Source organism: Nematolebias whitei, chromosome 8 (assembly GCF_014905685.2).
Source record: "Nematolebias whitei isolate Nwh7 chromosome 8, NemWhi1, whole genome shotgun sequence".
NCBI classification, from domain to species: domain Eukaryota; kingdom Metazoa; phylum Chordata; class Actinopteri; order Cyprinodontiformes; family Rivulidae; genus Nematolebias; species Nematolebias whitei.
Window position 1 is genome coordinate 32,781,436 of NC_056505.1, and position 11,406 is coordinate 32,792,841.

Consider the following 11,406-nt stretch of genomic DNA (forward strand, 5'->3'; position numbering starts at 1 on the left):
CACTCTGTGAAGGTCCTGGAGGGGCTTCAGGACCACTCTGTGAAGGTTCTGGAGGGGCCAAACTTGAATCCGATTGAACATCTCTAGAGAAATCTGAAAATGGCTGCACAGACGTCTCCCATCCAACCTGATGGAGCTTGAGAAGTTCTGCAAATAAAAATGATCCAAACTTTTTAAAGAGAGGTGTACTCTGCTTGAAGCATCATGTTCAAAAAGACTGGAGACTGTGATTACTGCCAGGGTCAACCAAGTATTCAAAGCTGTAAATACTTTCCTGATGAACTGTATGTGCCGAAAAACCCACGGAAGAAAAACATAGTGAGATGATTGAAAAACATTTACAGGTCCTTCTCAAAAAATTAGAATATTGTGATAAAGGTCATTATTTTCCATAATGTAATGATAAAAATGAAACTTTCATATATTTCAGATTCATTGCACACCAACTGAAATATTTCAGGTCTTTAATTGTTTTAATACTGATGATTATGGCATACAGCTCATGAAAACCCAAAATGCCTGTCCCAAAAAATTAGCATATCATGAAAAGGTTCTCTAAACAAGCTATTAACCTAACCATCTGAATCAACGACGTAACTCTAAACACCTGCAAAAGATTCCTGAGGCTTTTAAAAACTCCCAGCCTTGTTCATTACTCAAAACCACAATCATGGGTAAGACTGCCGACCTGACTGCTGTCCAGAAGGCCATCATTGACACCCTCAAGCAAGAGGGTAAGACACAGAAAGAAATTGCTGAACGAATAGGCTGTTCCCAGAGTGCTGTATCAAGGCACCTCAGTGGGAAGTCTGTGGGAAGGGAAAAGTGTGGCAGAAAACGCTGCACAACGAGAAGAGGTGACCGGACCCTGAGGAGGATTGTGGAGAAGGGCCGATTCCAGACCTTGGAGGACCTGCGGAAGCAGTGGACTGACTGAGTCTGGAGTAGAAACATCCAGAGCCACCGTGCACAGGCGTGTGCAGGAAATGGGCTACAGGTGCCGCATTCCCCAGGTCAAGCCACTTTTGAACAAGAGACTGCGTCAGAAGCATCTCGCCTGGGACTGCTGCTGAGTGGTCCAAAGTTATGTTCTCTGATTACAGTAAATTTTGCATTTCCTTTGGAAATCAAGGTCCCAGAGTCTGGAGGAAGAGAGGAGACACAGAATTCACATTGCTTGAGGTCCAGTGTCAAGTTTCCACAGTCACTGGGGTGTCATGTCATCTGCTGGTGTTGGTCCACTGTGTTTTATCAAGGGCAGGGTCAATGCAGCTAGCTATCAGGAGATTTTGGAGCACTTCATGCTTCCATCTGCTGAAAAGCTTTATGGAGATGAAGATTTCATTTTTCAGCACGACCTGGCACCTGCTCACAGTGCCAAAACCACTGGTAAATGGTTTACTGACCATGGTATTACTGTGCTCAATTGGCCTGCCAACTCTCCTGACCTAAACCCCACAGACAACCTGTGGGATATTGTGAAGAGAAAGTTGAGAGACGCAAGACCCAACACTCTGGATGAGCTTAAGGCCGCTATCGAAGCATCCTGGGCCTCCATAACACCTCAGCAGTGCCACAGGCTGATTGCCTCCATGCCACGCCGCATTGAAGCAGACATTCATGCAAAAGGATTCCCGACCAAGTATTGAGTGCATAACTGAACATGATTATTTGAAGGTTGGTGTTTTTTGTATTAAAACACTTTCATCCCACATTGGTGGGATGAAATATGCTAATTTTTTGGGACAGACATTTTGGGTTTTCATGAGCTGTATGCCATAATCATCAGTATTAAAACAATTAAAGACCTGAAATATTTCAGTCGGTGTGCAATGAATCTGAAATATATGAAAGTTTCATTTTTATCATTACATTATGGAAAATAATGACCTTTATCACAATATGCTAATTTTTTGAGAAGGACCTGTAAACCCTTGGGTTCTGGTAAAGTACATAAACTTTCTCTTGTCCTACCCAGAACTTCTGATCTGCCCAGGCCACAAATCAAGGTCAAATGGTTTACACGGCCTGTGTGTGTCCTGGCCTTTCCTACAGATTGCTGTATAATGGTTTGACGGGCGTAGAATGTGTCGTATGTGGTAGTCTGGTTAAATTCTCACGTCTGAAAAGAAAAACGTCTGTTTCATAAGACCAATATTTAATATGAGCAGAATTACCCAGTTGTTTTGTATAAAGAATCATTTCTAAGCTATTCGACATTTAAATTAATATACATACGGATTTATTATTTTTAAGGGGTTTAGTTAGAGATCACAAAACTGAACTTCTTATTTTCTAGTTTCTAATTTTTGTTGCTTCACTGCTGACTGAGCCGACCGAGCACTAGAGGGCGCTGTCGGTCCATTTTTAACCACATCTGGACCAAGCTGGGAAAAATAAAACATTGCAACTCAAACAAATAAATGTAGAAAAGCCCAAATGTGAGAAAGGACTTTATAAGATCTGTTTAATTTTAGGGAAATATATATATATATATATAATACATGCTGTGTAATTTTTATTACACATATTTATTCTTTAATACATAACATGTTCTTTAAAAATACTTTGTTAAATTAGTGGAACTAAGTTCTTCGTTTTAAAATTAATTTTAAACAAACCTCTATTTTTAGCTCTTAAATAGACTTAAATGTTTCAAATAAGGGTTTTCAACTAAGCAGGGGTGGAAGTAGAACATTATATTTGTGTTGCGTTATGTTGCAGGCTACTTTTTAAATTATTGATATCTATATTTGTATTTAAGTATGTTTTATTTCCAGCATTGAACTCAGTTAAATCTGAAATCAACTCAGTAAAAAAAAGTGAATGCAAATATGTGAAATAAAATCAGGAGGGGGGGGGGGGGGGGAAGCACACAGTCACCCTGCAGGGACTGGGTCTGTTCCTTACCAGTCTGCTGGTGTTTGATCCGGCTAGAGGTGGTGGCGAGCTGTGAAGGAGGAGTTTGTCTTTAAACAAACTGGAGCAGGGGGTATCCAGTCCTGGTCCTCGAGGGCCACGTTCCTCTGCTTCAACACACCTGACGTGTATGATTAGGTGATTAAGTTCAAGTTAAGTTTAATGTCGTTTGCATCACATGTGGTACATGAGGTGGAACAAAATTATACTCGGGGTCCCAGTTACATCCAAAAATAGCAAAAATATAAAGTGTAAAAAGAAACAGTATACAAGAATATAAGATATATATAATTAACACTTATAATGTAAAACAGTATGGCTTAACAACAGCAGCCCGAACATGAGGCTGTGGTGAGCAGATGGGTATGAATGAATACAGCAGCACGAGATAATCAGCAGCATGAGATCAGCAGCAGATCAGATTCATTCAACCTTTATTTATACAGGTTAATCCCATTGAGCCTCGGGGGCTCATTTACAATAAAGACCTGAGGGTACCTGAGACCTGAAGATGTCACATATCACCAATTAAACTGGTGTCACAGTGATTATTCTAGTTAGAGATTCATGAGTCTAACATCTTCAGGGTAGAAGCTGTTCCTCAGTCTAGTGGTTCTACACTTAATGCTCCTCAACCTCCTTACTGAGGGGAGCGGGGCAAAAAGTGTGTGTGCTGGGTGAGTGGGGTCCTTCATGATGCAGGTGGGCCTCTTCCTGCATCTGGAGGTGTAGATGTCTGATGGTGGGGAGGCTGACTCCAACCAGCAGAACATGAGGCAGGTGTGTTGGTTCAAACAGTAGGCTGCTGTCCAAGAATTTACAGAGAAAACACTCGGTTCAGTCATAACTCATAGCTAAATGTTGAAAATGTCTCTATTGTAAAATGTATCCTGTGTTTGTGCTTCCTGAATACATCTCTGCCATGGAGCAGTGAGGATGTCATCGACCATGGAGGGTGGATACTGGGGATGGCTGGCTGGAAATAAAGCAATCGGCAACGATGTGAACACAGGCAGGTGTGCAGAACCAGGGAAGAAGATTTACGGTTCAAATAGAACCCTCATTCCACCTGCAGTCACATGCTGAAGTGTCCCTGGGCAAGACACTGAACTACTCGTTGCCTCCGATGTGTGTCCCATCAGTGTATGAATGTGATAAAGCTCTGATTAGTCTCTTTAGAATGATTTGTTCCATTAGCTTTGTAGAGATCTAGTAGAGTGCTGTAGGTAGGAATGGGTAAATGAGGACACAGATTGTGATGTAAAGCGCTTTTAGTGTCTCGATAAGATAGAACGGCTCTATATAAGTACAGTCCATTTACCATTAATCATTAGCTGCATGTGCACATTTAGACTGTTGTCCTACTGGACGGTGAACCTCCGCCCTAATCTCACATCTTTTACAGTCTATAGCAGGTTTTCTTCCTCCATCATCTCTGAGCAGTTTTTCTGTATCTGCTGAACCAAAGCATTTCCTCAGCCTGATGCTGCCACCACCATATTTCATGGCCGGTCTCCTCCAGAGTTACCACGGGCCTTCTTGGTTGTTTCTCTGATTAATACTCCCCTTGCCTGGCCTGTCAGTTTAGTTAGACGGTCCTGTTTTTGCAGTGTTGGGCTCAGATTAGTTACACTCAGATGGACTCCGTTTACTAATCAGGTAACTTTTCAAGACAATTGGTTCCTCTGGATCGTAGTTTGGGGTGTCAGAGTAAACACAGCTTAGATTTTTATTTATAAAGACCTTTCATGAATCATATTTTCCTGCTCATCATATTCTTCTATAGCCCGTCAGCTGCAGACCAGTTTCACCACATGTTGCCTCCATTCACTAACTTCCAGTAACATTTTAAACTAACATTAAACTTTTTTTGTTTTAAGTACAAAGATGTTTCTCCGGCAGTCGGCCTACCAGACCATTTGACCGAGGCCTTCTGTTTGTCCCCCGTCACAGAAAGAAAAGGGAGAACTGCAAACATCCTCTGTCCATCTGTGCACGTTGTGAGCATGATAACTCCTACCCACTTGACTATCTTACACCAAAACCATTAAGAGTTACTTGCATTCCCTGTTCAATTCCAGTCCAGGAAACCTTGAAAAAACCCTCATCTCAAAAACTACAAACATTCACTGTTCAGATCCCTCAGTGACCGCAGACATGGACGTGCCACTTGTCCAGTTTAAATCCACAGTTGTCTGCCTTTATGATCCTTCTGTAAACTGGACAAGCTGTGGATGAAGTAATCCAGATGTTGGAGTAATGAGTGTTTTGATTCTTCTGCTCAGGTGCACTCTGCTGCTCCAGCCTCCCTCTGTGTTGTATCTCAGCTTCTTAGGGCTAACTTTACTGAACTGCAGTTATTGAGGGTTTACATTAGTGGAGAGCTACAGTGTAAAGCTGCAGAGGCCACTGTTCAGCAAAGCCAACAGCCCAGCTGACATGAGGATCAGACTGCCCACTTTCATTTTTCCTTCTGGCAGCTTTGAGATGATAAAAAGTTCCTCTTCCTGCTTCAGTTTGTTCCAGCTGTTCATTAAATCCACATGTTCACATGGAGAGAAGCGTGTAAACAGCCAGCTGTTTATAGTTCATCACCTTCTTTTATAGATAATTCATGTGTATGACCACACGCTTGACTTTCCCACCACAAACACATGAATAAAATGTTTTACTGTAATGTTTTGTGTTTAATTTTAAATGTACATTCTCAACATTTCGCCAAATATATTTGAAACATTTTGACGTGTTGGCGTCTGCTACAAAGTTCTCCTTTAAGCTTTGGCAATTTATAAAGTCATTTTGAATATTTATCTCATGCCATGAAGGGCTTGTCCTGCAGACAGTGATGTAACGGTGTGTGTTTGTTGCTCTGGTAGAAAGATGTTTCATGAACTTGAGACCAAGTTTAATGAGTTTCATTAAAATGACAGATTTTATTGAAACTCTCAGGTGGACCGGACATACTTATAAAACTGAGCCAGCCTGACACAAGGAAGACTACTGCAACTAAATGACCTTAGCAAACACAAACATGGCTACTTTTGCGTCAATTATACACACACCAGTGAGGTGGTCACAAAAGCTACATTTAAATGGCTTTAACTCAGCTATTTTTATATATACAGAGCTGAAATTCGGTGTGATTATGGCTGAGAACTTTCCTCACCACATACTGAATCTAAATAAAAAATCCAAGATGGCCACCATAGGTCAAAGGAAAAAGAAATGACTATAACTCATTGATTTTTTTTGCCTTATTAAGCTGAAATTTGGTTTATTGGTAGCTGAGAGCGAACACCAACACATAATACTGTAAAATCTAAATTTTAAATTGGCAGCGGCGTTGCAGTACCCGTCCAAGTTTCTCCAGGAACTTTCTAGTTATTACATATTCACTCTCGGGTCTTCTCCACTTCAGCAGTGCATCTGTGTAATCATTGTTCCTCCTGAGACTGTAATTTTTTGCTGCCATGTCAATTTTTTGTTTTTACTTTTATAACAAGTTATTCTTTCAAGCTTCTTGAGTGAGTCTGCATCATCTACAATAGACCACAACACGTTAGGTTGATTGGTAACTCTAAATTGTCTCTAGGTGTGAGTGAGAGTGAATGGTTGTTTGTCTCGTTTGTCTCTATGTGGCCCTGTGATGGACTGGAGACCTGTCCAGGGTGCCCCCCGTCTCTCACACAGTGATAGCTGGATATGAGCACAATTGAACCCTGCAACTGGAAATTAGGAAGTGGGTAAAGATGATGGATGGATGGAAATTAAGCTCTCAAAGCAACAGGCAACAAGCATTAATTTTATCTTTTAACTTTGGTCCATCCATGTTTTAGAGGACGTGACAAATTAGGTTTCTGTCAAGAATATGTCAGCCTGACCTGGTGCTCCATCACTGTCTGCTTCCACCTCTGTCGACTTCACTTTCTTCCGAACGGTGGGAAACTGCTAACTGTTCAAGTGTGCGGAGAAAACAGGGCCGTGGAAAATGTTGAGGGCTTCAGAGCTGCAAGGTACCCAGTGCATTGTTGGAGTGAGCCTCGTCTGCGTGTTTGTCGGTGTTTCCATGCAAATGACAGCTTGCTGCAGAGGCTGACAGCAAATAAACATGTTCCAGTAATTAACCTTGACAGGCCCAATGTGGTGCCAACAGCAGAAACCTGCTAATGATACAATTAATCCATAATTAAGGCATTCTGTCACACCGCACTCTCACATGTAATCTGTCACTGAGCGTCGAGTGTGTGTTGGGAAGACTGATACACAGCTGTGCACGGGAGAACAGCTCAGGTAAAACATTAAAGCAACACTTTTCCTCAAAGGCTGTTTTACCAAAAATAATTTCTCATAATAATAAAAAACTTGTGTGTATCCAAAGTGGCTACAGACAAATCAATCAAATGAGAACTGTAATGAATATGCTGAATGTGTAAAATATTATGGACCGCACCTAAACCAATACAGGCTTTGACGAAGCCCGATTGTCATATTAACCTCCAGAATCAACACTAGTGCACGAGACAGCATGAAGACCAAGGAACTCGCACAGATCAGAGAAGTACAGCTCAAGATTGGTGTTTTAAACACATCCCAGACCCTGAACGTCCCGAAAATAAACATCAGTTCCACTTACAGCTTAAGAACTATAAAATAGATTATTGTGTAGATCAACAGGTAATTCAGATATAAATACTTCCTGTGATAAATAATCTCATTGCAGCTGTTGTTACTTTTCTCTCCGTGTGTAAATGTGTGTGACTGGCTAGAGAGCTAAGGCTGTGTGAAGAAATGTGCATAACTCTTGTTTACTTGCAGGAAAGTTACGTTGCTGTTGGATTAGGGTACCTGGATCTCATCTTCTGAGGTCAGATGTTTAAAGAAACTTGTATACTACCAAGTCTCAAAGTCCTTGATGTGAGCGGCACATTCTGTTTTTAAGGGGAACTATTTGAAGGTGAAGATTTGTCCAGCCTTCCAGGGCACAGAAGACTTAAATAAACTTCTCTTGGAGTTTCCAGTGACTTATTCGACAGGACCAAAAGCCGTCATCTCTGTCACTGGTACACTTTGTCTCACACTGGATCTCCATGTGGACCTTACTGTCAAACCCCATAGTGGGGAAGGCAGGGATCTCACATTTTAGGATGGAGGGACTCATGGGGAGACACATTCAGTGGGTAGCTGGGCACAAAACTAGAGTTTGATTCAGACAACGTGATGACCCAGACAGAAAATGCTATCCATCGTCAGATGGAGAGTTGTCACAAGAGCGACCAGACGGGTGATCCCAGCAGACCAACAGATGGGAGTCAGGAACGTGGGGTTTTGAAATCTTATTAGCTGAGAGCAGTCCACACAGGAACATCCATCCATCCTCCCCTCTCTTACCATCTATCACTCTTTACCTGTTATTGTGAGAGGCGGAGTAGAGACAAACAACCGTTACCATGAAAAAAGGTTGTAAGCTCAATCATCCAGGTAGATAACAAAAAAGGTTAAATCGTGTCATCTGGACCAGTTTCTTTAAGTGTGAAACGTTTCATCCCCCATCCAGAGGACTTCCTCATTCTACGGCCTGCCAGTCTGTCCTATAGGTAGTCCTCACTGCTGTGTTTCAAGACAACCTCCTGTTGGAATCTCAAAAGTATCTTTTTAACACGTGCAAACAAATCAAATGGTTTTGCACGTGCTAGCCTACTTTTGAAATTCCAACAGGAGCACGACGGCTCAGTGGTTAGCACTGTTGCCTCACAGCAAGAAGGTCCTGGGTTCAAACCCCGGTTGGACCTGGGGTCTTTCTGGGTGGAGTTTGCATGTTCTTCTTGTGCTTGTGTGGGTTTTCTCCGGGTGCTCTGGTTTCCTCCCACAGACCAAAAACCTGCATGTTAGTCTGCTTTCAGGCCCAGGCCTCCCTTGCAAAATAGATCTGTGATCTAAATGGGATTTTCCTGGTTAAATAAAGATTAATAAATAAGGTTGGCTTAAAACACAGCAATGAAGGCATGGGACAGATTTGGTTGGCAGGTCGTAGACTGAGGAAGTCCTCTGGATGGGGGACGAAACGTTTCTCCCTTAAAGAAATTGGTCTCGATGACACAATTTAAGCTTTTTCGTTGTTAACCATTATTAGATAATGTTGACGCCAAGTTATCAGATGAAGAAAAGGCAGTCAGGCGTATAATAAGTGCTTTTATTTACAGGTGAGGATGTTCAGGGCTGGAAGGGAAAACAGACAAGGTGAGTACAGTATTTGTGGTTCTTCAGGTTGGAATGAATAATATATTTTGTTTGTGGTTGATCTTGTTCTTACAGTGTTTGTCTTGCAGAAGGAGCCGGAGGGGAGGGAGAGACAAGGTCCTAGGTTCCCACAGGAGGTGAGATGATCCAGAGGAGGCATCGTTGGAGAGAGGAGCAGGTTGTTGTTAGGTTCTGATTCACGTTGATGTTTGATGGATGAAGGGACAAGCTGATGACGAGGTGAAGTCACAAGGAACGAGGAGGTCTTAGAAGACTTGGAGGAACAGGACTTGGAAGTCACTGAAGATAATCAAAGGCTAGTAAAACTGTTTATGAACAAGTTTACCAGCCGTCCATTATCACATACAGTAAGGTATCATAATGCCCCAGCATCGGAAGAACATCTGGCAGGAGCTTTTATAGTCAGCAGTGCAGTCTTCTAAATCAGGTGCAGCTGTGGAGAAAGTGAGTGTAGCTGGAAACCTAGGAATCCCACACCACTGGGGCCTCCAAACTGGTTTTAACAGAGTTCCAGAGTGAAAACATCTAAAAATGCCCTTCTTGCATTTTTGTGTGGGCAGCTAACACACAGCTTTCTGAAAATGATGATGTCATCTAATCTAATCTGTTACACAAGGCCGTTCTCACTGGGTTTACATTCTGCACTCAGTGTGCACGTTTCATGTGCACGTTTGGAGATTTTTAGTGTATTTTTGTGGCAGCGTCACAGCCCATAGACAGGCCCGGCACGATTACTAGTGTTTTTTTGTGCAGATGAAGACACTTCTAGAAACAATAGGGAGTTTACAGGAATGTTTTAAAGACACGTAAAAAGACAGTTTGTTTGTTTTTCTTTTAAAAGCTGTTTTTTTATTCAACCTTTATTTAGACAGGTCAATCCCATTGAGCCTCGAGGACTCATTTACAAGAGAGACCTGATTTCAACAAAGAACTTTTTTTGCAATTTTTTTTGTTTGCATGTGGACATAGGACACTTTCTCTACAAAGTAAAGTTTTATTGTCTACTACTCAGCACACTCAAGTATAATTCCATCACAATGTCCCCTTCTAATGGCTGCTGTTTATTTCCATTATAGGTTGTTTTTGAATAATGACAAGTCCCATTATTCGATGACTATTTTGCTGATTTTAGAGTAAAATTTCTCACTCCAAACAAGAATCACACAACATCAAAATGAACTAAGAACTGAAACAAGTTCAAGTTCAAGTTGTGTTTATTTGTCATATGCAAGGTTAACACAAGGTCAACAGTACAATAAAATGCTTAGGATGAGAAGAACCGATTGGACTCGCTAAAAAAAAAAACAAATAACAAACAAACAGGAAATACTAAAGCATGCAATGTACAAAAATAAAGTACCAAAAAGTGAAAAAGTAATTATAATATTTGCAACATCCCAAAGAGAGATAGTAAACAACAGCATGGTAGAATATAACGGTGCAAGCAGGATGAATTTGAATGAATAAGTATTTCAAGGTAGTAATATAAGCTAAAATGCACATGATATATATTGCACATAATTAACATATACCACAGGTTGTGTGACAGGTTATTGCACAGGGAGTGACACTGACATCGAATTATGATGGTTATGATGGATACTGTATCATACATGATACAGCCTAGTATCAGCCTAGATATAGCCTGCATAGTGCAGCAGCATTAAACAATAAATATGAATAATAATAATGACTTGTTTGTAAAGTGACTTTTGTTTTCCTCTGCTTATGTTCAGGGGAAAGCATGACGAGTTTTGCTTGATCTGGTTTTTTTAATTAAAAAAACACTATTTGCACCAGAAACAAAAGAAAAAATAAAATAAAACATTTATTATAGCAGACTGGAGGCTGATGTCCCATTTTAAAATAAAAACGCCCAAACTGGCCTGACATTTGAGCTAACATTGCATTAACAGCTGACACTACACAAACTGTAATGTGCCAAGTATTTTCAGATTTCTGCTAGCCTGTTTATAACCCTGACAGCTTTATTATGCACTTTGTGTCCAAGTCGAGCAGCAAGTCACATTTCTGGCATTTGTAAATAGACTTTCAGGTGATTTTGTGGCTGTCGGGGCACTCGCAAGACAGTCATGACTGATTTATCATCACTGCAGCGCACACAACCTGAAGACTCCAGCAGCCTAATGAAGATGAAGCTGTGCTCCTTCACTGTAAACACCACACACACACACACACACACACACACACACACACACACACACACAC